At 49.2% G+C, this 25,630-nt stretch overlaps 1 protein-coding gene and 1 long non-coding RNA gene across 4 annotated transcripts in view; one reads left to right on the top strand and one right to left on the bottom strand.

Annotated features, from left to right (window-relative positions):
- Positions 1–25,630, bottom strand: part of GRIN2A (glutamate ionotropic receptor NMDA type subunit 2A) — a 536,750-nt gene that overhangs the window by 159,079 nt on the left and 352,041 nt on the right. The gene's annotated exons all lie outside the window — the stretch shown is intronic.
- LOC109495295 lies at positions 12,711–20,003 on the top strand. The gene is made up of 2 exons (XR_006591064.1): positions 12,711–13,338; positions 18,588–20,003. It is a non-coding gene; the product is annotated as an uncharacterized LOC109495295 (long non-coding RNA).

Genomic DNA, 25,630 nt, shown 5'->3' with positions numbered 1-25,630 from the left:
ACATATCACACACGTATTCATCCCCAAACATTCTTGAGCACCTACTATATGCCACACTTGGGAACAGATGCCGGGAATACACAGAGGAGAGAGACCCTGAACTTGGGAGCCCACAGTCTGGTGCCTGAAGGACATCTGTTATTTGTTCCAGCTCATTTTCCTCTAGTTCATTCCACAACCTGCCCCCCACCCCCACCTTTGGGCCCATGTGGCTTCAACACAATGAACTCTATCTGGCCCCAGGCTCTGGACTGGAAAATGAATTCAGGGGAGACAACATCAGGACACAGAGACACAGTCCTGATGACATACTTGGAGCACCTGGAGTCTGCTATGCCTAAAGACTTTCACTCTAGACCTGTTGGTTGTGTGAACCAACAAGTCCCCAATTCACCTGAGCCACTTTGAGTAGGATTTCTGTCACGTGGACTCTAGACTCCCATGTAATATAAAGTATAATAAATGCTAGGTGGACATCTATCTGGATGTCTATGTGAATCAGCAAGTATCTGTTGAACACTTACCTAACTGTGCAGCAACACCATTTTAGAACTTGGAGAAACAATGATATATAAGACAGACAAAGACAGGGTCTCTGCCTTTGTACATGTGGCGGGAATTTGAGGAAGAACAATTTCCAGGGACTAGAGGCTGAGAGAGGCACAAGGAGATGCCGAAGGAGTATCCGGGTGAAGAAGAGGGGAAATGAGTGGGCATTAGAGTCAGCGGAGACCTGCAGATACACCTTGGCTATTCTAAGAGCTGGAGATAAATCATTATGGCTCATGACGTAGGAGGGAGATGAGATGATGGTGAAAAGGCTTGGCAGAAATCCCATCATGTGTGGCCTCAGGGATATGTTCAGAGGCTGAGACCTTACTGAAGCATAAGAGGGAGCTGCTGGATGCTCTTACTCTGGAAAGTGACATGGTGACTTGTGTTGGGTTAAAGGGCCCCTTAATAGTCCTAGCATCTCCCCAAGTCATGATCTGATCATGAGAACATACTTCCATTTAGAAAAGGCAGGCGATGCCTACGGTTATGTCATTTACAAACCACCTTCATGCCTCTTAGCTCGTTAAATCCCCCACGAGATCCTATGAAGGTGGTGTTATTGGCAGGGGGAAATGAGGCTCCAAATGAACTCAGGTTCTGGTTCCACGGCCAGCCCCCTTTCCGAAACACAGCCACGACTTTCTTGGGATCATTGAAGATCTACAGATAGCAGATGCTGAAACCATGCTGTTGACTGGCTGGCCTGGCACAAAGAAGCCAGCTCAACAGAAGGTATGCCTGTGTGTTACAGCAAAACACAATTTGACAAGTGCTGAGATAGATTCCTCCCCCTCCCCCACCCCAGGGAACTAAAAGGATTCTCAAGGGGTCCTTATTATACTGCAGCCATGTTTTCATTTTCCATTCTGTAGTTACCATACGCATTAACCTCAAAACTATGAATACAGGGGTTCCAGTGTGTGTGTGTGTGTGTGTGTGTGTGTGTGTGTGTGTGTGTGTGTGCGCGCGCGCGCATGCGTGAGTGTATTAAGAGTGGATGATTCCATTCGTCTTTCCAAACAATACCCTGTAGCTGTGCATGGCACTCCTTTAAGAAGTCTGCAGAGTTTTCCCCCTGGGTGCCCACAGAATAGAAAGTTTTATCTGAACAGGCCAAAAGCTACATAGTTCTTCGAAATACTTCCCTTTTCTAAAATGCATGAGTTTGGGGGATAATTCAAGTGCAATGTGGCCTGAAGGCAGAGAGAAAAAACACAGGAATAAATGCCTCTGGGCTCCTTCTAACAATACAGTTTTATGAATTTTACCTCATTAAATCAATTAAAGTGGGTAACAGATTTAAAGACTTTGGATAATTATCTTTTTCCCTACAGTAGCTTTTGGAGAAATCCAATGTTCGTGGATTGATTAAACGTCTTAAATCGTGCTTCGACAAGACTGAATGGCTCAAGGGCAGAGATTCTGCTGTGTCCTCATCTCTCTGTCCCCAGCACCCAGTGGAAGACTTGGCACATGACCCATCAGTAAATGGAGGATGAAGGAATGCATGAGTAGATGACAGTGTGAATGGAGTCTAAGAGGAATGTCCTTGGTTTTAAACATAATGCCAGACGGGAGAAGTCCACGTCGGAGCTTTTGCATTTTTTTACTCTTCAATGTCACGCCCAGAAATTAAAATCTTTCAACACCACCAACCTACTACTCCTCCATCCAATGTCTGAAATTAGTGGAGGGTGACCTTCATTGATCAGAAGAGGAATCGAGAAGTCCTACAAGGCTCAACAGCTGTCCAGGGAACCTCATTAAATACCAAAGACAGCGACAACATAAAGAACCAAAAGAAGACACAGAAGTGAAGTCCCAAGGCAGTTATAGCCACCAAACTTAGCACTGCCAAGTGTTTCCTGGGAGGGGACTGGGAAGTCCCAAACTTAATTACAAAGGGTATGTAATAATTCCCATGGAACCAAGATGCTCCAAGGACGCTGGTCAGCAGGGTTACACTATGACTGCACAAGGCAGTGAGATCAGCACCTTCCTGTGAGCACACGAGGAATGGAGAAAGATCTCAGGAGGGCATATGCTAAGAGCATGGCTGAAACCCAGTAAAAAGGATCTCTGAGACGATCCGTATGTACACACACACTTCCTAGGGATAACCGGTACTGGTGGAGAGGTGGAGATCGAACCTGCTAGGGGGGTGCTGGTGGTGTTGGGGTTGCACCAGCACCCCTGCTCCATGTGCTGTGAGCAAATGCAGCCTCATCTGGCTCTCCATGTAGAGAGGAGGGTATGGCTGCCTTGTGAACTTCATGAAAGAGAGAGATTATAGGACAGCAGTCCATTAGCTGGGAGCTCGCCTGGCATAGCCGTCTGTGTAAAAATACGTGCGGGTTCCTTTGCCTGTGGCGTCCCCAGTCCCTGGTCCTGTGGTGCTTTAGTCCAAGTTGAATCTCTCCTGTTACCCTCTTCTGATCCCCATTAATGTCTTCACCCCAGGACGGAAAACAGTCTAACTTCCGGGGTCATGCTGTCCAGGCACCAATTCTAATTGTAACCTTGGGAAAAATCACTTCACCTTTCCAAGCCTCAGTTTCCACATCTGTATAATGGGTGTGGCAATGCCAATAATTATACCACTTAACGTGCCAGAAGGACTTAGCCTATGAGAGTCACGTGGCTCAACACTTTCAATGCAGTATCTCATTTAATCCTAGCCCCAACCACCTTCCTAAACTGGTAATGGTATTATGCCCATCATACAAATGAAGAAAGACTCAAAAGTAGAGGGAGTCCTGCAGGGTCATACAGGCATTGAATCGGGCTTGCCTGCTTTGGGTGTAAGCTTTTCACCCCTGCACCACACTGTTGGTGACAACAGCACTTCCCCATTGAGCTGCAAGGATTAAATGACCTCCTTGTATAAAAGCTTCCAGCGCAATAGCCATCACATGTCAAGTGCTCAACAAATAGATGTCACTGTTATTCTCCCCGTGGGTCAGGACTCTTGGTATTTCACATCAGGGGCTTATGCTACCCACTTCCCACTCTGGACTTGGACCTCCCAACAATTCACCGCATTCATGACTGCCTGATTGAAATGCCTAAACGCTGCTTTAATCGTGCCACTTGTCTCCTCTATGGTCATCAATGGCTCCCCTAGACCCTTCATCACATTAAGTACAGACCCTCCAGCCTACCCCTTTATGCACAACAGTCAAACTCTATAGCTGAAGTAGTATGGGCCCCCGGCTTTGCTGGACTTGAATTCAAGTCTCAGCTCTGCGTTAACCAACCGTGTGACTGTGGGTAGATTCTGAAACTTTCTGCATCCGAGTTTCTCTGCCTATAAAGTGGGTATAATAAGCACCGTCCCAGGGTGGGGTTGGGGGCTGCCATGAAGAATGAAAAAGGGCTGAGCTGGCAGGCAGACAGACTCATCTATGGCTGCCCCCGATAGGCTGGGGACTCCTCTCCATCGTCCTCATTCCTCTAGACAACATGGACTGTGCCAGAGACCTAAGGGGACCTGATCCTATTTCAGAAACTGGTGTGTCCGGATCTACTGACATGTTCGTTTCACATTGCCCCTCCCCTCCGCAAACCAGCCCACTCATTCTGAGCCCAAGGAGGCTGCATGAAGAGAAGGAACTGTCTTTCCTCACGGTGATGAATCATGCTTTGGAGAGAAACCATCACTCATGTCCTTCATAGACCTCCCACAGTTACCCTACACCACTATGGTTTCCACTGGCATCTGAAACTCCGGAACGCATTATGGACCAAAGGCACTCTATACCTTTTGGAGGAATGTAAGCGAGAAGTTATTTGCCAGATAGAACTGCACAGCGAGACACTGAAGAGGCTCACGTTCGGCTCTGGATTTTTCAAAGGTATTTTTATGGATTGGCAGGAGGTGATGGAGGAATTTGGCCACACTCCCAGGGCCTGGCATCTGATATGCCAAATGCTGCCCTCTTTTTCAAGGCCCTGAACGTTCTTCCCGCTGCCTACCTGAATGGCAGAGGCTGTCTCTCCTGCTCCTGCCACCTCCTGCCATCACTCAGCCTGTCCTTTTCGGATTCTACAGATCCGTCTCTGACCACCTCTGGCACCGGCTTCCTCGGCAGTGTGCAGCGGGGGGAGAGGAACAGATTTCAGACACCCACTTTGGTTCTGAAGCGAAAGCAGTTCTCTCCCCGGGCTCACTGCTCTGCTGAAGACAGAACAAACTGTTTTAAACACAGAGCGAGGGAGGCAGGGGGTGTGGTAGATGAGAGTTCCTGATCTAATGTTCTAGAATGTTCCAGAGCTTGCTGAGTGCTCAGGGGAAGACCTGACTACCGTGGGTATCAAGGCATGATGTTTAATAGGAGTCTAACACCAACTTTCATTTCAGTTACCCACTCACAAAGGCTGTTCGATTCTAACGACCCAAGGGATGAGGTATTGTAAGTGGTTATAACCCTCACGGATGGCGTTTCTCATGAAGACACAGGAAGAGAGGTTAAGTGACTTCCCTCAAATCCACATGGCACCATGCTGACAACAGCTTTGTTACTGCAAGATGTCATTCAAAGTTCCCTTACACACACCAGTGGCTCTCACTCCTGGCTGCATAGGAAAATCACCTAAGAGTTACAAAAAAACAAACAAACAAAAAACCACTGCTTCTGCCCCATGCCAGTCCAAATGAAACTGAATTTCTGTGATCTGAGTATATGAACTCCAATGGTTTGCTTTCCTTGGTCTCATCTCAATGGCAGCATGAGTAGTATCCAAGTTAGTATCGTCAAAGCCTAGAACAATGTTTGACACACAGCAGGGGCTCAATATATATTTGGAGAGGAAATAAATGAGCAGGAAGTTCATTCCTAGGAGGCATGAGAGAATTGGTCACCTGTTGTCAACGCTGCACACATTTCCATAGCTTATTTTCCTTTGGGTACCAAAACAAACAAAATATAATGATGTAGGTGACCCAGCAAACATTGAGAGGGACACCTTGGGGATTTTCTTTCTCTTGGTAGAGGACTGTCCTGGTGAGCCTTGATGTGTTTCCTGTCACTCTTACTGTGTATGGACTGAGCTTTTAAATATATTTTATTTCTGTAAAGGCACCAGATGTGATAAGCCTGAGGATTCAGAAGAGTAGCACTCTCACATACATATAAGCTCTGTCCCACTGGAGGATCTCTATCCCATCATCAGCCATTCTCCTCTTCCTCTTCCTCTTCCATCACCACCACCACCATCTATCATCACCATCATCATCATCTACCATCATCATAATCCACCATCACCACCATCATCATCCATCATCACATCATCTATCCATGTCCCTCTCCTCCTTACCCGAGTTACCATCATCATGGCCAACATCACAGCTAACCTTTACTGGGCATATGCAATATGTAGGACAACGTAGCATGTAGTAAAACGTCTTAATATAATCCTTGTATTACAGATTTTTAAAACTCAGGTTGAGAGAAAGTAACTTGCGTAAACTCATACAGCTGGTACATGGCAGGGCCAGGATTCAAGACCAGGCAGTCTGAATGGAGAATTTGGATGCTTAGCTACTAGGACACCCTGATTTCAGGTGTGCAGAAGAGGAAACAGAAGAGTGGGGGGGGGGTGTAAATAACCACCACTTCATCATTTTTGAGGCATCCAACTAGAAAAGAAAATGCCCCAGAAATGGAAAACCATTGTCAATGATCTCACATCAACTGGCAATCAGTTGGTGCAGAAGACTGGGGCTAAGAGAGGAAACCATACCCGGGTACCATTTCCCAAAACACATCAGCTTCATGATTCACAAACACAAAATTTCATTCCAAGCAACCTCTACCTATTGAACTGTTTCATGATTTGTGTTTTATCCCTCATTTTTTTCCTTTCAGGATAGGAGGGATCTCTTCCCACATTTAGTACAACAGGTAACCACCACTCAAGCTAGAGGCATCCATTATTTCTTTATCACCCTACAGGTTTATTTCGTTTTCCTCTCCCTATTACACGTGCTCATGTTCCAGTCCCACGGTGGTTCTCTCTCAAACAACAGCAAGAACCTCCTGTGTGGAGTCCCCATCCCAGTCCTGTCCCTCTCCCACCCACCTTCCACACTGCTGCTCTAGTTACTTTTTATAAAGTTCAAACTGGAGCATGATGTCCTCCTGCTTAAATTTTTTTCAGCAGCTCTCACAACCTTCAGGATAAAATAAAAACACACACAGCCCCATCACAGTTTGGACTCCAGGACTGGGGCTTAGCATCCATCTGAGTACCCCGAGTGAGGTCAGGTACCCTACAAGCACGTGACAAGACGAATCGCTGAGTGAGCTAATGAAGATAACGAATGCGTGCTCGGAAGGAAAACCAAAGGAAATCTTCCTCCCTCTGGCTATTGTTTCCCAAAAGCACATTCGCCCCATCACCCACCAACACACAACTCCTCTATCAGCAACCTGTGCTCATCGCACCCTTTCATCATTTCCATTCTGTCCCCCATTTTGCTTCTCCCAGAAGCCAATCCACCATGATTCTTCTAAAATGACCTAACACCACCGTTCTCTGTTCTCTCCTTCTCTCTTCAAATGAGAAGTTGAATCTCAAGTGTCTGGTGACTGGTGGGTTCCCAACTAGGGTGGCTGCTGGGCTCTGGGTTGGAGACCAGGACAGACACTCCAATCTTAACTCAGAGTCTGTGCACTAGGCTCTCACACTGGGCTGCAGGAAATGAGGAACACATAAGAGAAATTCTAAGATGAGCTCTATGGTGGGGGATGGAGGAAGGAATGGACCCTCCTAGAATGACCAAGTCTTCAACCTCTTCCTAGCCTGGGCTTCCAGTATAGCACCTACTGGCTGCAGGTGAGTATTCAGCCTTACTTTACAAGAACTGAATAAAATTAACTATGGCTTCTCAGGCACACGAGCCACATCTCAAAGCTAGTGCTCTCCCACCCCCACCAGCCCCACACCTAAAGATGCCAACTGACTTGGTCCGGGATGGGGTCTGGGATAGGGTCTGGGATTTTTTAATTCCCTGGGTGAATGTAATGTGCAGGCAGGGTTGAAGACGCTAATCTCAGTCTGGTATCCAACCTTGTAGCTGTGTTCCCTTGGGGAATTTCTCAGGCCCTCAGATCTCTGGGCTCCGGGCCACCCCCACTGGATCAGAATCTTTGTCTAAAATATGTATTTTCTCCAGAATATGCTTATGTTCAGCAAGACTTTGTACCTCTGAGTCCACTTTCTCTATCTTCTAGGGGAGGAAACAGGCTTTAAAATCTTAATGACTTGCTTCAAGTTTCACATAAATCAGTGGGATCTCAGCAACAGACCCAGGGTCTCTCACCTCCTAATTCACAGCCATCTTTACTGTGTCATGATGCCCTCAAGGGGGAAATGTTTTCTACACAGAGAAACCACAAGGAACAGGGGATGTGTAGGAGGAACAGGGGCTTTGCGGACAGCCTGAGCAGGATCAGCTTTTTTTTTTATTTATTTTTAACATTTATTCATTTTTGAGAGAGAGAGCCAGAGCATGAGTGGGGGAGGGGCAGAGAGAGAGGGAGACACAGAATCCGAAACAGGCTCCAGGCTCTGGGCCGTCAGCACAGAGCCCGACGTGGGGCTCGAACTCATGAACTGCAAGATCATGACCTGAGCTGAAGTCGGACGCCCAACCGACTGAGCCACCCAGGCACCCCAGGAACAGCTTCTTAATGCGAGAAAGTTCCTTCACCCAAGCCTCTGTTTCCCCATCCAAGAAATGGAAAATGACGGTAACGGTCACCACCCCAAAGGGCTGCTGCACATATTTTGTGAGGTGATGTACATAAAGCCCTTGGCATACAGGAAGGGCTTGGTCAGGCTGAGTTGGCCATGACTGTGGTGAAGATGCCGGCCTTGACCATCAAGCCACGACTCCCACATCCATCATGGAGTCCTTAGCACTCCCACTTGTGAATTTCCAGCATCTCTGCCTTTACACATCACTCCTCAGCCCTGACTGGTGGGTGGTTGCCTAGTTACTGGGAGGCACGCATCTTGCCCGGCTCCTCAGACTAGAATTTTTAAGGGCAGGGCACAATGTCCTTCCGAGTCCCTCTTAACACCCTCAGGGCACTGGGCCGCTACTTTGGGGATAAAACTGGAAGCATCATTCTGCATCTGCAAGGTTGCCCGTGGGTAGAAAGAGAGAGACTAGTGCTTTATGCATTTGAGCAACCCACTGCTCCAGAAACATTCATCTATTGATTGCTTTTCATCCATTCAACGGATTGAACAAACTCCAGCTATGTGCCAGGCGTTGTTCCAGGCGAGTGAATCTAGGGAAAGAGGCTACCAAAAGTGAAGGTCCCTGCATTCTCAAGGGAACAGACAGAAGAGAAAGAATGACATCGACACACAGAATAACTTCAAGGAACTCAGATGATGTAACAGTTCAGGAGTGGAGAGGAACACCACTTTAGATCTGCCGGTCCGCCGCGCTGGAGCCGATCAAAAGAATGTGAAGCAGGAGTCAGCCAGGCAAAGCCGAGGGCCAGGGCGGGGCAAGGAAAGCCATCTGAGAAGAAGGAGCGGCATGTGGTAGGAAGGGGTTTGGCAAGTTCAGGGAACAGAAGGAAGATCAAAACAGCTCTAGTTTAATGAGCGAGGCAGAGAGAGAGAAAGGTGAGAGATGAATGAGGGCAGAAGGCAGAGACCATATCACACAGCACATGTCCTGAAGATCATGGAAAGGGGTCTGATTTAATTCCCAGGTCAGTCTCACTCCAAACAATTCATCTACTAAATGCACCAAGGAGGTGCCTTCTGGCAGGGAAGCTGGGAAACGACCTGGGGGTGTGGGGGTTTCATGTGAGGCAGCCCAATTCTTTCCTTTGTAATTCTGACCCGTGCCAAGAGAGGAGCCTACATGGGTGGTACAGTGAGGCACAGAACTGTTTGCACATAACGATCTATTGTTGAGTCAACTGGTACCCTAACGTCCAATGGTGTGCCTAGAACTCTCATGTCTGCCTGGGCATTCCAGACCCAGTCCCAGTCCGTCATCCAGACCCAGGCTCCTCCTCTAGCAAGTGATGCGATGCCAGAGGAGAGAATACACAGAGAATACACAAACGCATGGGGAGATGCATTCCTTGAGTCCCACTGCAACTAGCTGGGGACAGCCCAACACCCTCTACGTGCTTCAGAACCACACGATGATTGCTGCTCTGGGACCCAGCCCTGCTTTCTAGATCGTTAGCAGCCTGGCCAAGAAGAGACACCTGCTGAGACCGAGGCTCTTATTTCTGTGCAAGGACACAGCAAAAGCCCAAACTGGCTTCACCCGGTGCTCTGTCAACCTGCGGGTGAGTGTCTGACTCAAGGCTCCTAAACCGGGTCGTTCATGATGACGGATTGTCTGAGGCTGGGTCCAGCCACTCTCACACAGAAAGCCACAGGGAGATTCTACCTGACCAGAGACCAATGAGCACTGAGTCAGGTCTCCGAGCTGCCGATAAACCCAAGTATGGGGCATCTTTTTTCTTTTTCTCCCAGTCCCAACAGTGACTGAGCTACCGGCCTTGCTCTATGCACCAGAAGCCATTTCTTTCAGGTTTGTTTTCTTAGAGAAGCACAAGCCTCTCTGAGACACGTGACGGGCACCTGTTATGCCAACCACCGAGCATCCCCTCTCTTCCCTTCCTGGTTAATAGTGAATTTCCACAGAGAGCCGTCAGCCAAACCCACTGGCTCATCCAAACCCCACAGTGTCAGCCATCAGTTCAGGGGGAGGAATGTGTCCTAACAGGTCCAATCAGAGTAACTCTTGGGATTTCTGGAAAAAGTGAGCGGGCAAAGACAGTTTCTCTTATTGTTACACTTGAACCTGGAAGGATGCTCAGCCAGGATTTCTGGCAGCCATTGGCCACCATGCACCATCTTGAGCGCCAAAGGCGAAGCGGAAAGATAGTTACCAAGTCCTGATACGCTTGGTGAGCATCTTGTTCCGGTCACACCTGAAGCCATCGCACCCTGGTTGTCACTGCATGTCCCAATTAATCACCTCATTTTGCTTAAGCCCGTTTGAATGAGCTTTTCTGTCACTGGCAAACAATGATTCCTGACATCACGTTGGCTAGGAAAAAAGGTGGGAGAGCGACGGCGTTCATTCTGAGCTTGGATTACAAAACTACGCTGTCCCTCCGCTTGTCACCCTTCCTGTCTCTGACCTGCACTTTCTCCCCAGGATCAGCTGCCTCTCCCCACACAGCTCCCTCCTCCCTGCGTGAGCCCTTCATCCTTCCTTTGTTTCTGTTTTTCCTTTAATATGTCACCAAGACTGGCTCCCGCTCGCTCGGGGACTCTGACAGCCACCGCTGCCATGACCCAGACGAAAGACAGGACAAGTTGCCACCAACAATAATCGCTTGTCGTTATGCTGTTGCAGCAAGGAAAAACACAAACAGGTCCCGTTTGTTAAGCTTTCGTCTCTGGCTGTCACACTCAGAGGGCCACTGCCGGACTGAAGGAGGCAGCTTTGTTTGTGGAAAAAGGAGAATTGCCCCTTGTGAGGGGCAGGTCCCGGCCGTAAACATTAGAGTAGAAATGTCTTCAAAATGCCCCTGGTTCTCTAACAAATGTCTACAAAGAGCTCTGAGAGCTGAACCTCGGGAGGTAGTTACCTCTCCCTTTGGGGGTCTGTCTGTAGGCGTGACTGAAGGCACAGAGGGCTCAGCCTTGGCCCCTTCCTCTTCCTCACGTCAGAGGCCTGGGCAAGATATGGGGTACCCGCGAGGCTCCATTTTCTCGTTCGCGAAGTGAAGGGAATTTGTTCCCTCCTTGAAGGAGCTTGTTGTGATTGAGATAATGCATGTGTGGCTCTCGCACGTCAAGAGCTTGATTCATGAGAGCTCGGATTACGGGGGTTGTTGTCCTCGCGAAAGAATCAACCGGGCTGGCGACAAGGAAACCCACAGCACTACCACCCGCCAGCGCAGCATTAATGCAACCGCGAACAGCCCTCCTGTGGCTCCTCCCCACGTGTTTCCTAAATGTCCCAGTAAGGACGCACGACTCCGCAGCCGCTCTGACTGTGTGCCGGGCACCGAGCTGACAGCAGGTGGACAAGCCGTCCGGGGCTCACGCTGAGAGCCTAGCACCCCCAAGCCCCGCAGGGCTGGGCAAACCAGGATGGCTCGCCAAGCTAAGCAGAGAGCTTTGCAGCCGTTGAATCTGCAAAGTGACCTTTCGGGAGAAGTGCTTCGGTTCCCATTTTACAGGTGAGGAAGTTGAGGCTTATCGAGAGGTCCTTACTTATTTTAATGAGCCCAGGAATCCCCGGGGGACCTTGCTCCACGGCAGATGCAGATGCAGATGCAGCACAAGGTGGCAATGAAGGTGCCGGTCCACGGACCGAGCTTGGAGGAGTGGTGCTACAGGGTTCTTTCCATCCAGCCTCCCCGGCTGAGACAGCCACGTGTCACAGCCTGTCAGTCCCTGTATCTCACCTGGCAAAGGGCTTTGGGGCAGTGGGGGCCCGTGAGTCAGAACGTACCGTGGGGAAGCCAAGGAAGAGGGGCTTCCCCAGGGTGAACCGTCCCCACTCCCGGGAGAGAGCTGGAGCCACCCAGGAACCAGGGGAGTGGTGGCCGCCACCCAGATGGTGTCCGTGCCCGTGTGCCGTGCGACAAAGGACTGCACGGGGCGCGGCCACCCTCTCTCCTGCTCTCTGGCCCGGCTGCAGGCTGGAGCCAGTCGCCGAGTCTCTCCGCACCTCCACGTGTTCATCTGTAAAATGGACCTAGTGGGACTCTGGTTACCTGGAGGGGTGCTGGGTACCCAGGACTTGGCGACAGGCAAGAGCCCCGTGAACCACGGAGTGCAGACAAACGAGCCAGCTCACCCACCGCACGTGGCGCGGCCGCCTCCTCTTTTGTCCTCTCCCCCCCTCCACCCCCACGGCGCTCGCGGAACACGCTGTCCAGGCCTCTACCGTCGATCTCGTCAGCAGGTATTCCGAGTGTCTATTTAAGTATCTGTCTCCATGCAACTAGATTCATGCTAATTCATCTCCGCAGCAACAGCACCCAGCCCGGCTCCGCGTATCTGGTGGAGCTCGGAGCGCGTTAGCGGAAGGTATGAGTAAGCGGAGGCATGAATGAATGAATGACAGAGCGAAGGAAGGAGTGAGAGAAGCAGCGGCTGAGTTAGGGGCGCGGATGGAGCCGGGGACGTGTGGCCGCCTGCGTGTGGCGCGAACGCGGGCGTAAGTCGAAGGAGCCGGAGGCGGATCTCAGGAATCCTCTCCTGCCCGAGCTCTGACAATCTGAACGCGGGAAACAAAGGCACAACTTCGGGGGAGGCTGGGCTCGTATCCCTCGGTGTCTCCACTCTTGCCACTTGCTGTCCGGAGCTCGGGACTCCAACAGGTTCAGACAGAACGGCGGCCCCGCCCCTCCACACCCAGGGAACAGCTCCGACGTCCACACTGCTCAGGGCTCTCGTGAGCACAGGGCATCTCGCTCCCCTCCCCAGTCCACACCTCACTTCCAAGCCCCTCTCGCTACCTCTCCCCGGCACAGGAAGCCAGACGCAAAACGCGTGACGCCATGTGCGCGACGCGACCGGAACAGGCCAACCGCAGAGGCGGGACGCGCAGCCTGCCCGGGGCCGGGACGGAGACAGAAATGAGAAACGTGGCCGACGGGCCCTGGGTTTCCTTTGGGGGCGATGAAAAAGTTCCGGAAATAGGACGGTAGTTGCATCACACGGGCCGTGTACTTAATGCCACCGAGTTGTACGCTTTAACAGGATTGCACGGTAAACCTTACGTTATATGGGTTTTACTGTAATAAAAAAAAAAAAAATCCATGAAGCAAGCAAGCAGAGCCTGAAGCTGAAGCTAGAGAGGCTTCTCCCAGGTTCATCCCTGGAGTGAAGGGGGTCCTTTGGACCTCATGGACCTCCCTGGAGTGAAAGGGAGCCCTTGGACCTCATGGTGGCCTGAGGCGCTGGACCAGGTGGAAGGAAGAAGCTCCTGGGGGCGGGGGGTCCTTTCAGAGAGCACACTGCCACCCACCTCTCTGTTCCCCAGGGACCCAAAGTCCCCGAGCAGCCTTGCGGTCATCAGTCACCCCCGACCCTGCGGAGCCTACAACTTAGTGGGCTATGACAACAACCTTCTCTGGACGGGGCCACCGAGCAGGCATGGCCCTTCCCGTTCTTTGACACGCTGTAACAGGGGGGCTGTAACTGCTTTGCAAGAGCGCAGACCCCGCAGTCGCGGGAAGGGAGTCGGTGTGGTGGCAGGCACACTGATCTGGCGATGAGACAGAGCTGAGTTCAAACCTCTGCTCTCCCACATAGCAGCTCTGTGGCCTTGAGAAACTGACTCAACAGCGTTAAGCCTCCGTTTCCTCCGCCGAGAGACAGGAAAAGCAACCGCCACCTACCCGCCTCGTGGATGAGATGAGCCCTGCGCACAGCCCGTCAGCATCGTGCCTGACCCACACTGGCTGCTGTCTCCAGATTGTTGATTGCAGAGCGCTCGCCTTCCCCACGGCGTCTCATTTAACCATTGGTACAAACACATGCAGGAGACAGTGTTCACGTCCGAGGGCATTAATTTGGATTTTGTTTGATCCCAAAGCATTCGCTCCCCACCACCGAGCAATGGCACCCCTCCTCTTTATGAATTTTAACCCGCTTGCTAGGTTAAACGGGGCGGGTGGTGGGGTGGGAGGGGAGCCTGTTACATATATTCAAATACCGCCCCAAGATCATCCTTCACTGTCTTCTTCCTCTAAAAGGGATGTTTCCAGATAGCAGAACGAGCCCCAGACCAACACCAAGAGATTTAGCCACCTCTCATCGGCCCCATTCCACTAGGACATAACATTCTGCGTGCTAATCGCTTCCCCCACAAAGCTAACAGCACGTGGAGTTTCCCGTAACATACACAGGCCCAGGAATTTTAAGAGCATCAAGCTTGCTCATCTCTCATACTCTTGAAGACCAGGAGACCAAACATGGATGCCACTGGCCCCTCGAACAGGACGACACTCCATTCTCACGCGTCCACTTGGGCTCTGTGTGCACACGCACGCATCCAAAGGCTACGCCCGTTTGTTTCCCCCAACGAGTAGGAAGCAGGACCCGCTGGAACTCAGAAAAAGAGGATGGACTCATTGTGACCTGAGTTCACCATCACATTGAACCCCGTGCTCAAAAGGCATTAGGAAATGGTAAACAGGGAGTGGGAAGAGAGAGGTTTTAACAGAAAAATTGACGGTTTGAGTGTTTTCCTAAGAACTGGCATAAAAGGGAAAATTGAATGTCAATTCAATGTGGATTCAAAGTGACGTGCAGCCTCTGGAAAGGGTTCCAAATGACTGTTTGAAAGGAAGAAAACACAATCGATGACGGCCCATTTGTGTTCCTGCTCAGCCCCAGGGGCTCCAGTTCCGGCCACACTCAGGGCTGGCGCTGGGCCAGGACCCGGTCGGCTGCGGAGCTCTGCAGGCTCAGGCTGGTTCGTCGTCTCCAGAGTCGTTGGGCATGGCAGGGACTCCTTCTTCAGAGTCTCCGAGGCGGGGAGCACCCTAACCTGTCACCCTCAGGTATTCGGTATTTGCTGCAAACCTGTGGCAACCATGAGAAACCCGTGGATGGCTGTCTTTCTTCCCACTTTATACATGAGAAAATCGAGACCAGAGATAGGGGAGGGAAGCTCGCTGGCCTCCTAGACTCACTCAGTGACAAAGCCACAGAGCTTGGCCCATCCTCAGGGGGCCCACAGTCCAGAAGGGCTGACAGCCAAGACCCGGGAATGAACAGGGAACCAGGGGTGGATCCAGAAAGAGGGAGTCCACCTGACCCAGCGAGAGGGGGCATAAGGGTCCAGAGCAGGTGACCCCTTCGCTGTTTCCAAATGGAAGGCAACTGGGCACAGGCCAGAGAGGCCCATAGAGAGTGTCCATGCAAAGGGGACAGTGTGCAAACTGCAGAAGTATAAAGCATATGGCGTGCACAGAGAACAGCAAGCAGCTTGGGGCCAAAGAAACGTAAGCAAAAATGCCTGGACTAGGGGAAGCATGAGGCTGGGGGGCAAGGGGGGAGGTGGGCCCAAGGGGAGGCCCATGCTTCTGGCTCAGATGTAGAGCGCCACAGGATCTGGTTTCAAACACTTAACACCTTCACGTTCCATATAACTCCTATGGCTTCCTTACCATGTTTACTGTTTCCTGTCTGGTTGTCCCTGGTAGAATATAAGCTCTATGAGGTCAGGAATATCTTGTCTGATCATTTGCTCGTTGATGTATCCAAGGTATGTGTAGTCGAGTCTGTCATATAAGGGAACTTAGTAGATAATATTCTGGCACTGAGTTGAAGATGTTCAAATCCTTGCTGGAAGGAGATGGGGGGGGGGGAGTCAGCTAAGGAGAAAGTGGGGGAAGGAGAGAGAAAGAAGAAGAAGAAGGAGAGAAGAAGAAAACAAGGAAGGAGGGAGGTGAGAGAAGTATGGAAGCAGGGGTGGGGGAGGAGAGACCCAGAAAGGGAGCAGAAAAAGAAGATACGGAGCGAAGGTTTTCTGGGGTTGATGAGAAGGATCCTTACAGAATTTCAAGCAGAGATGTGACGGGACCAGATTTCTGTTGTCTGAAAGGACAGCTCTGGCTTGAGGACGAAATAACAGAGACAGAAAGAGCATGCGGAGAGGCCACCGAAGCAATCTCAGGGCAGGGAGAGACACCTGAACTTGGGTAGTGGTGATGGGGACAAAGCAGAGGAGAAAGAGTCCGGGGGTCCTAAGCAGGTGGCATCGAGTGGCTTCGGCAACCAACTGAGGGGACTGGCGGGGGTTCTGGGGTGTGGAGGGGAGGGGGATTCAAGGGGGCCAGCTGGGTGAATGGCAATGTCACTTAGAAATGTGGAGAACAGGGGCGCCTGGGTGGCTCAGTCGGTTGAGCATCCGACTTTGCTCAGGTCACGATCTCACGGTCCGTGAGTGCGAGCCCTGCATCAGGCCCTGTGCCGACAGCTCGGAGCCTGGAGCCTGCTTCGGATTCTGTGTCTCCCTCTCTCTCTGGCCCTCCCCCCATTCATGCTCTGTCTCTCTCTGTCTCAAAAATAAATAAATGTTAAAAAAAAATAAAAAAAAGAAATGTGGAGAACAGGTGATGCACCTTGCTCCCTACCTCATGGTTGCACCCCTGCCACCTGGCACCATGCCAGGCAAAGAGTGGTGGCTCGGTGAGGGAGTGAGCCAGGGGGCCAAGAGGGTCCGAGGCTGGGGTGGGGTGGGGTCCCTGGGTGGCTCAGTCGGTTAAGTGTCTGACTCTTGATTTCAGCTCAGGTCATGATCTCATGGTTCATGAGTTTGAGAGAGGGTGACAGGTGTCTCGAGGGTCCGGGAGCACAGAGACTGGAAGGTACTGCTGCACGGGGCAGGGAGAGGCTCACTGGAGCAGGACTGGAGGGGACAGAAGCCAGGCCTCAGAGTGACCCACAGGAGGGAAGGAGACACAAGAACGGAAGGAGACCATAGAAAAAACCCCCACACCTCCTAACTGAACCGTGCATCATGCTTCTTGTCAAACACGAAGATATTCTGAGACAGAAGAAGCCCTCTCGATCATGGGGTTCAAACGGGGGCCAGGCAGCTGTCCCACCCCTTGTTCTCTCTTCCTGTTCGCGAGGTCCTCCACATCCTTCCTGCTGTGCTGGGCAAAGCAACGTACGCAAGGAAACACAGAAAAAGTCCGAAAGTAGCTCCCTCCATGCAGAAGGACGCCGAATGATTCTCTTTAATTCCGAAATGTACGCTCGCAATACACCTTCGATGCTGAAGGAGTGGCCTTCCTTAGCTCTTCGCTCTGGACATCCCTCTTTCTTCACAGGGCAAACAGACAACCTAGCTGGGATCTGCTCCCAAGAGACGAGGAAGGTCTGCAGAGGGGGACCACCTCTCAGACGTCCTCGGGGGCAGAGGCGGCGGCTTGTTCCAGCTCGCACACACCGCATCACCTTTCTGGGGCTGTCTCCTTGATGGCTGCCAGCACCTCCTCGTCTGAACAGGACAGACAGACAGAACACCGAGGGGCCGTCCGACACTCGGCTCATTCACAGCTCGCAAAGGCGTCTCCTTTCCTGAAACTCACGTGAGACTGAGTTTGGACGGTTCTGATATTAGAGCCCAACTGTCTTCGTTTTGTTCATCCCTGGCCAGGCGAAGCTTTCAGCCCATGAATCAGAAAAGCAGAGATACCACAGGGACGAAAAAAGAGTTGGGGTTTTAATGAACCTTCTGCCTCTAAGGGACACTACCTTCCCGACGCTCCAATGAGGGAGTGTGGGGAGGGATGTGGTTTCCCTCACCTGGGATCATGAGATCCTTATCCTGCAGGCTGTCTGGTTGGGATGGGGGAAGGATTTGGTGTTGATCCTATGGACACTCAAATCCCTACAGCCAACTGCCTGAATCAGGAGAGAGTTTCACCCTCCTGGCCCCATGAGTTTACCTCCACTCTGGCATTGACCACTCACTGTCAAAATGCTCTACAGTGTGGCCTGTAGGTACCAGCAGGGTCCGAATCCTGTCACCTTGGAGGCTCGTCCCAGACCACATGCTGCCTTGCTTTCTCCTCTCGCACTACAGTGATGACCCCTCATCTCCTCGTGCTCATGCTGTTCCATTTCCCTTGGAAAGCTCCCTCTGTAAGCAGATAGGGTCAGGGGTTTCCGGAGAAAGAGGAGACACAGTTTTCTCAACATAAGAGAAGTCGTTTTAGACCTCGAGACATTTTGTGATTGATGCCTGACTGGCACTACTTGCCTGAGCACATTTCTTGCGGAACTTCCTGGGATATGTTACAATTGCAGAAAAATGGACCTCAGGAATTAATGGTTTTAAGGGAACAGAAAAATGTAAAAACAAACAGGACTACCAAGCCAGGAAATGCCCTAACCATATCAGAGACAATAAATCAGTGATAAAACTCGCGATGCTGTTTCAAAAGTAAAGATTGACCCAACACACATTTTGCAGTCATTTTTTTTTTTTTTTGCAGGATTTAACCCTCTTTGGGCAAACACTGGACCAAACGGAGCCAGAGAACTGATGATGCCAATTCTTGCTGACCCCCAGGACTTTGATCCACCAGGACCCCAGGATTTCGACCCTCCAGATCCCTGGGACTTTGATCCATCAGGACCTGGACTCTGTCAACTTACTGGATGACTTGTGCCCCAATTCTAGACTTCCCTTGCCAAGCCCTTCACGAATGTGCATGCATCTTTAGCTTAAAACTTGCCCAATTTTGTTGTTCGGGGGGGGAGTGCACCGTTTGGGGAAAAATCCCCAGTAGACTCCCTATTTGTTGCACGCAAACCACTTCCTGATCCCAGGGTCTGGCTTGGTTGTGTCTTTTGGCCCCACTTCTGCCAAGAGACAAACCCACTTTCAGGTGGCACCTTCTCATTTTCACTCAGCCTTTATTTCATTGCCAAATTCTCACTTGTTAAGAGATGCTCTTCCAGACCTCCTTGGTTAGGTCAACGTCCTCCCTCCTAAGGCTCTTTCTTGTATTTTCATAGCACATCATGTGGCTGTTAATTGACATTTATTTATAGGCTGTTTTGAGTGAGTGCATGAGACTGAGGGTGTGAGTGTGCGTGAGTGTGTGTGTGAGCGTCTGTCCCCCACTGGAACTTACACTGACTGCAGACAGGCAGGCACCACGTGTGATGTTTTCTTTCATCTGTTCTACTTCGTCTTACTAATCACTGTATTCCCCAGCACACAGAGGGGTCTGATTCAATTTTTGCTTTTGTTATGGTTGACTGGTTTGTTTTGAATGAGGCGAGGAGTCTTGCCCGGGGTGGGTCAACGTGAATTAGGTTCTCAAGTCACACAGCACCAAGGAAGACACTTAACTCAGGTTCCCTCCCCACCTCCAACTTCCCTATGCCAGGAAGCCTAGCAGGCTGCATGGCCTTTGGGCAGAAAGTTCCGGCACCTTATGCATCATGCTCACGATCTCGGGCAGCCACTGGGTGTTGGCTCCTACCACCATTTCCACGTCGTTCCTGAAAGTCGTTGCATCATCCTCAGAAGGTTTTCTGGCTCAAAGTGGTGGTTAAGATGCAAAACTATGCCCGGGGCTGGAACCAGCCCCTCTGAGCTGCTGGCCAGAACACCAAGGTTTGTACCAGGCCAGTTAAAGGCAACAGGCAGAACTTCTTCACGTGTAGCTGATCCTGGACTATGGAGCTTGAACAGAATCTATTGTCGTCTGTCTTTCGTTTTTGTTTCTGTTGTTGTAGGCTTGTTTTCGTCTAAACGTTTAAAACTTCTACTTTCGCCAAAAAGCAACATGACGCCCGTGTTTAAAGCAAAGAGAAATAAAATCTCAGATTCTCAAGGGTTCTGTACAAATGCCAGTTTATAAGGCATGTACGTGTCTTGGGAAAGTCACTTGATCTCACTGATCCTCAGAGCCTCAGTTTCTTCATGGGAATGACAAATAGCAACAGATTCACCAACTTCAAAGATCACTCAATTGTGTCTTTAGCTAATTAATTCCATTATTTGTTCATCTCTGTACCAGGCACTGTGCCAAAGGGTGGGGATCCGTGGTGGAAAAAAAAAAAAAAAAAAAGAAAGAAAGAAACCAGCCATGGAATCTGTATCCACAGAGCTTATGGTCTCAAAGGGAGAGACAACCATTAATCAAATAGTCACATGAATGTAAAATCAGTACTGACATTCATAATTTGAAGGAAAGCTTTAGGGTGCTTGAAGAACCCACACTGAAGGAAACTGAACTGTCTAGATGGTCAGTGATACCCCCGAGGAAGGGAGGCTGGAGTAGGAGGGATGTAGGCACAGAGGAGAAGAAAGAGCATCGTGTGCAAAGGTCCTGCGGTGGGAGGCAAGTGTGAGGGTCTGAAAGGAAGCCACTGGGGCAGCAGTGGGAGAGATCCATTCTCCACTTTTAAAACATATATTGATTCCTTTCTGCACAGAGTACAGGCTATTTGCTTTCTCTCACTTCTCAGTTGCCCACGATCTTTTCACAGCTCTGTTTCATCTCTTTCAAGAATTCCCTGGCGGCTAATCGGAGAAAAGGTGCTAATTACCTTATTAGCACTCTGCTTCTCTGTGATTGCAAAGCGCTCTTAACTTTCTCCACCGTGGGAGTATCACTGGCTTGTCACTCTGGCCCTGCGTGCTCCCTGCCCCGCACCTGTTCTCAGCTAGGAGTGTCGGAACTACCTGGCTCCAGACCCTCGTGGTTCTTGTGGGAAAGATACATCAAAGGCTCTGCCCCGGGTCCGCCCACAAATGGTGGATCCAGGCCGGCCCTGAAAAGCCAGGGCTGCTGGGGCCACATGGCACAGCCACCGCCTGCCTCACGGGCCATCCAAGGAGGAACAAGGCTTTTCACTTCTAAAAGCACTCCTCAGCATTTGGATCCAATACTGTGATTTCCTTCAAGGAACCTTCTTTTTCACGCCTCCTATCGGGAACAAAACTGCAATCCACAGTTGTCCTCTGTTGCTTATACCGAGCAACCAGAGCAGCAAACATGAAGCAAACACAGACCCTGAGAGGCAGTTGATACGGGACAGGACATTACTAGAACGATGCAAGTGCATCGTGCCCAAACATGGAGCCAGAAATCCCAGCCACTGGAAAGGCAGCAAGGGTTGGGGCAATTCCAAGTCTTTAACCTGGGCAGGTTGACAACACCGAGGTGACCAACGACAACTCAGAAGGTCTGGGTGGCTCACAGAGGTATTTCTTGGACCTCTCTTAACCTTGCCTGAGAACCATTCTAGAGCCCCAGGCAGGAGAACATCGCCTGAACCTCTCCCGGAGGTTTCTATCAACCACACTCTTAGGGTTCCAGCGCGTGACACAGGTCACCCTCATGAGAGGCACTTGCCAGTGAGATGACAGTCCTCCCCGAAGGGCAGGTTGGCTTGTTTTTGACATTTATGGTGTGTGCCTCTTGAGTCTTTTCTCTCGCTTGCACTGGAAGCATAGTAGGATCCCAGCTCTGCGATCTCCAAGCTGGGTGACTGAGAGCAACGTGCTTCACCTCTCTGTGCCTTGGTTTCCTCTTGTGTAAATGGAGATAACAACTATACATTCTGCATTGGAGACTAGGAGGATCAAAGGTGGCGATGATGCAAAAGCACCTGGCATGCAACGAATTCCAAATACATTTAGTTGTTACCATACCTGCCATCTTATGTCATCCAGTCTACCCTGAACTTCCTACCAAGTCCACCTGCCTTAAACACTGACTTGCCCCGGGACTCTAGCTTCCCCTTGCTGGACTGGGCAGTGTTGGGTCTCTAAAGCCACCTTTGTTGCCACACCAGATTGCAAGGTGCCAAATGTATTACTGACTACTCCTCACACCTATCGGTGGCCACGCATGCAAACACACACACAGATACACACACACACACACAGGCATATATATGCATTCATGCACATAAGTTCAGCATGCCCCTCCATATTTTTACCCGTGGTCTCCGAGGGACCTATTCCCATAGATTTTATCTGGTATGAGAGCCTGCGGTGTGTCACAGAAATATTTATTTTGGTTTTTTTTATAAAATATTTTAGTGTTTATCTTTGAGAGAGAGTGACAGAACATCAGTGGGGGAGGGGCAGAGAGAGAGGGAGAGACAGAATCCGAAGCAGGTTCTGTGTTGACACCAGAGAGCCCGACGTGGGGCTCGAACTCACAAACTGTGAGTTTGTGACCTGAGCTCAATCAGTCGCCCAACCAACTGAGCCACCAAGGCACCCCAGGAATCTTTATTTTAAAAGCAGATTCTCAGTCACCTGGTCCTCAAATTGGCCCTACGACACACCCAGGGGATGGAAACCTTCTTGGCAAAATGAACTATCAAGAATTACAGGGAGGTGAGGAAAGAGTATTTACTACACCTTGGGCATCGTTGCATATCTTAACTTTCACACCAGATTGCGAGCTACTTGAGGGGCGAGATTAGAACTTGAAGAGCTTTCTACGTCTCCCTCCCCCCCCCGAGCCCCATCTATCAGGTGCTCAGGAAATATCCCAAGGATTTATTTGGGTGGCTGCTCTACCCCAACAGACTACAGAGTCCCCAGGCATGGTGCTGCTCACAACTGTACTGGCTGTGTGGGCATACGGGAGGTGTTCAACACAACCTGCCGAACGAATTAACGAGTGGATGAATACAGAGGAACTGGTATGGAAAGGGCACCAAAAGAGACGAATGAGCACTAATTTATGTTGGTACAAATGTTCACTTATGCCCCTCAGCACACATTTGTACAGCCATAGAGCCTCTCTGCAGGCTCAGGAGTACCTGTTTCCATTCCAATGTTTGGTCCTGCGCATCATGAGGATGAGTAGCGGTCCAGGCCACAGAAATAGGCTGGATTTGCATTTATCTGCTGCAACGCCCTGAAATCTGCCTCGCGGGACTCAACAGCCCTCTCGAAAAGAGCTCCTTCAACCCTCTAGGGGCTAAAAAGACTAACTTCATCGGCCTGCCCCCGACCCACGCACCAACTCTCCTCTCTGAACCAAGGGGGAAATTAACCTGACATCTGTCCCTTAGTTCAATTCCTCCTGCAAGCGTTCCCCCAGGAAAAGCTCATAATAGGCTGGCGGGTCACACCTGATTTTGAAAAGCAAGTTAGGCACTCGGGGGGGTTTGGAATCCCTTCAATCTATTTGCAGAGCAAGCCTTGTTAGTATTTAAATATGCAACCCGAGCTCCTGGTGTGTGATATCCAACTCCTCACCTGTGATGATGGATTCCGGAGTCCCTGCTCCCATTTGTTACTCAGGATTCCGGGTGAGCAAACCAAAAGGCCCAAGGAATCTGCAGGGAATTGGTGATGGTGTTCTTGTGGTTGACTTCTCTGATTAATTAAAAAGGTAGCACACAGCAGCAAACCTAGGAATCCATTAAAGGCAATATCCAGTAAGGCCCACAACCTAAGCAAGAGCTGGTGTGGCTTCCCGGTTGGGACCTAACGACACTGGCTCAGGTAGGGGACAATAGAGCCTAATAGTGAAGAACATGAGTTTTGCATGGTGCCCTGCACACAGGAGGGGCTCAATAAATAATGTCACACAGTAAGTAATCCACAAACAGCAGTCGAATGAATATTGAATGAAATTCATCACAGCCACTGACTTTATAACAGCCCAGGAAAAAGCTACATAAAAAAGTAAGATAAAATAATAAAGATTACAGCAGAAATAAATGAAACAGAAACTAAAACAACACAAGCAAAAACAAAACAAAAAACAATAGGACAGATCAATGAAACCAGGAGCTGGGACTTTGAAAAGATCAACAAAATTGGTAAAGCTTTAGCCAGACTCCACGAAAAAAATAAAAAAGGTCTCAAATTAACAGTATCAGAAATGAAAAATAAATACAAGGGATTATAAGAGAACATTATGAAAAATTATATGCCAATAAATTGGACAAACTAGAAGAAATGGATACATTTCTAGAAACACATAACCTTCCAAAACTGAATCAGAAAGAAATAGAAAATTTTAGCAGATCAATTACTAATGATGAAATTGAATCAGTAACCAAAAAACTCCCAACAAACAAAAGTGCAGGACCAGATGGTTTCACAGATGAATTCTACTGAACATTTAAAGAAAAGTTAATGCCTATTCTTCTCAAACTATTCCAAAAAATAGAAGAGGAAGGAACACTTCCAAATTCATGTTATGAGGCCAACACTGCCCTGATACCAAAACCAGATAAAGACACTGCAAAAAAAAAAAAAAAAAAAAGAGAGAGAGAGAGAATTACAGGCCAATATCTCTGATGAGCATAGATGTGAAAATTCTCAACAAAATATTAGCAAACTGAATCCAACAATCCATTTAAAAAATGATTCACTATGATCAAGTGGAATTTATTCCCGAGATGCAAGGGTAGTTCTATATTTGCAAATCAAACAACATGATACATCACAACAAGAGAAAGGATAAAAACCGTACGATCATTTCAATAGATGCAGAAAAAGCATTTGACAAAGTACCACATCCATTCACGATAAAAACTCTCAACAAAGTAGGCTTAGACAGAATATACCTCAACATAATAAAAGCCATATGTTAAGAAGCTACAACTAACATACTCAGTGAGGCAAAACAGAACTTTTCTCCCAAGGTCAGGAACGAGACAGGGATGTCCACTCTCACCATTTTATTCAACATAGTCCTGGAAGTCCTAGCCACAGCAGTCAGACAACAAAAGAAATAGAAGGAATTCACAATGATTACTGAAAGAGTAAAACTTTCACTATTTGCTGATGACATGATACGATATATAGAAAACCCTAAAGACTCCATCAAAAAAACTGCTAGAACTGGTAAATGAATTCAGTAAGATCACAAGATACAAAATCAATATACAGAAATCCATTTCATTTTTATACAATAATGAAGTACCAAAAGGGGGAGTTAAGAAAACAATCCCATATACAATTGCAGCAAAAAAATAATAAAATGCCTAGGAATAAACTTAACCAGGGAGGTGAAAGACCTATACTCCAAAAACTAGAAAACACTCATGAAAGAAACTGAAGATGACAAAAACAAATAGAAAGATATTTTTTGCTCATGGATTGGGAGAACAAATATTGTTAAAATGCCCATACTACTCAAAGCAATCTATAGATTTAATGCAATCCTTATCAAAATACCAACAATGCATTTCACAGAACTGGAACAAATAATCCTAAAATCTGTGTGGGATCACAAAAGACCCTGAATAGCCAAAGAAATCTTGAAAAAGAACAAAACTGGAGGTATCACAATCCCAGATTTCAAGCTGTATTACAAAGCTGTAATAATCAATACAGTATGGTAGTGGCACAAAAATAGACACATAGATCAACAGAACAGACTACAGAACTCTGAAATAAAGTCACACGGCGACCTAATCTTTCACAAAGATGGTAAGAATGTGCAATGGGAAAAAGTCTCTTCAACAAATGGTGTTGGAGAAACAGGACAGCCGCTTGGAAAAGAATGAAACTGGACCACTTTCTTACACCATACGC

Source organism: Felis catus, chromosome E3 (assembly GCF_018350175.1).
Source record: "Felis catus isolate Fca126 chromosome E3, F.catus_Fca126_mat1.0, whole genome shotgun sequence".
Taxonomy (NCBI): Eukaryota; Metazoa; Chordata; class Mammalia; order Carnivora; family Felidae; genus Felis; species Felis catus.
This window is presented reverse-complemented; position numbering and strand designations above follow the sequence as displayed.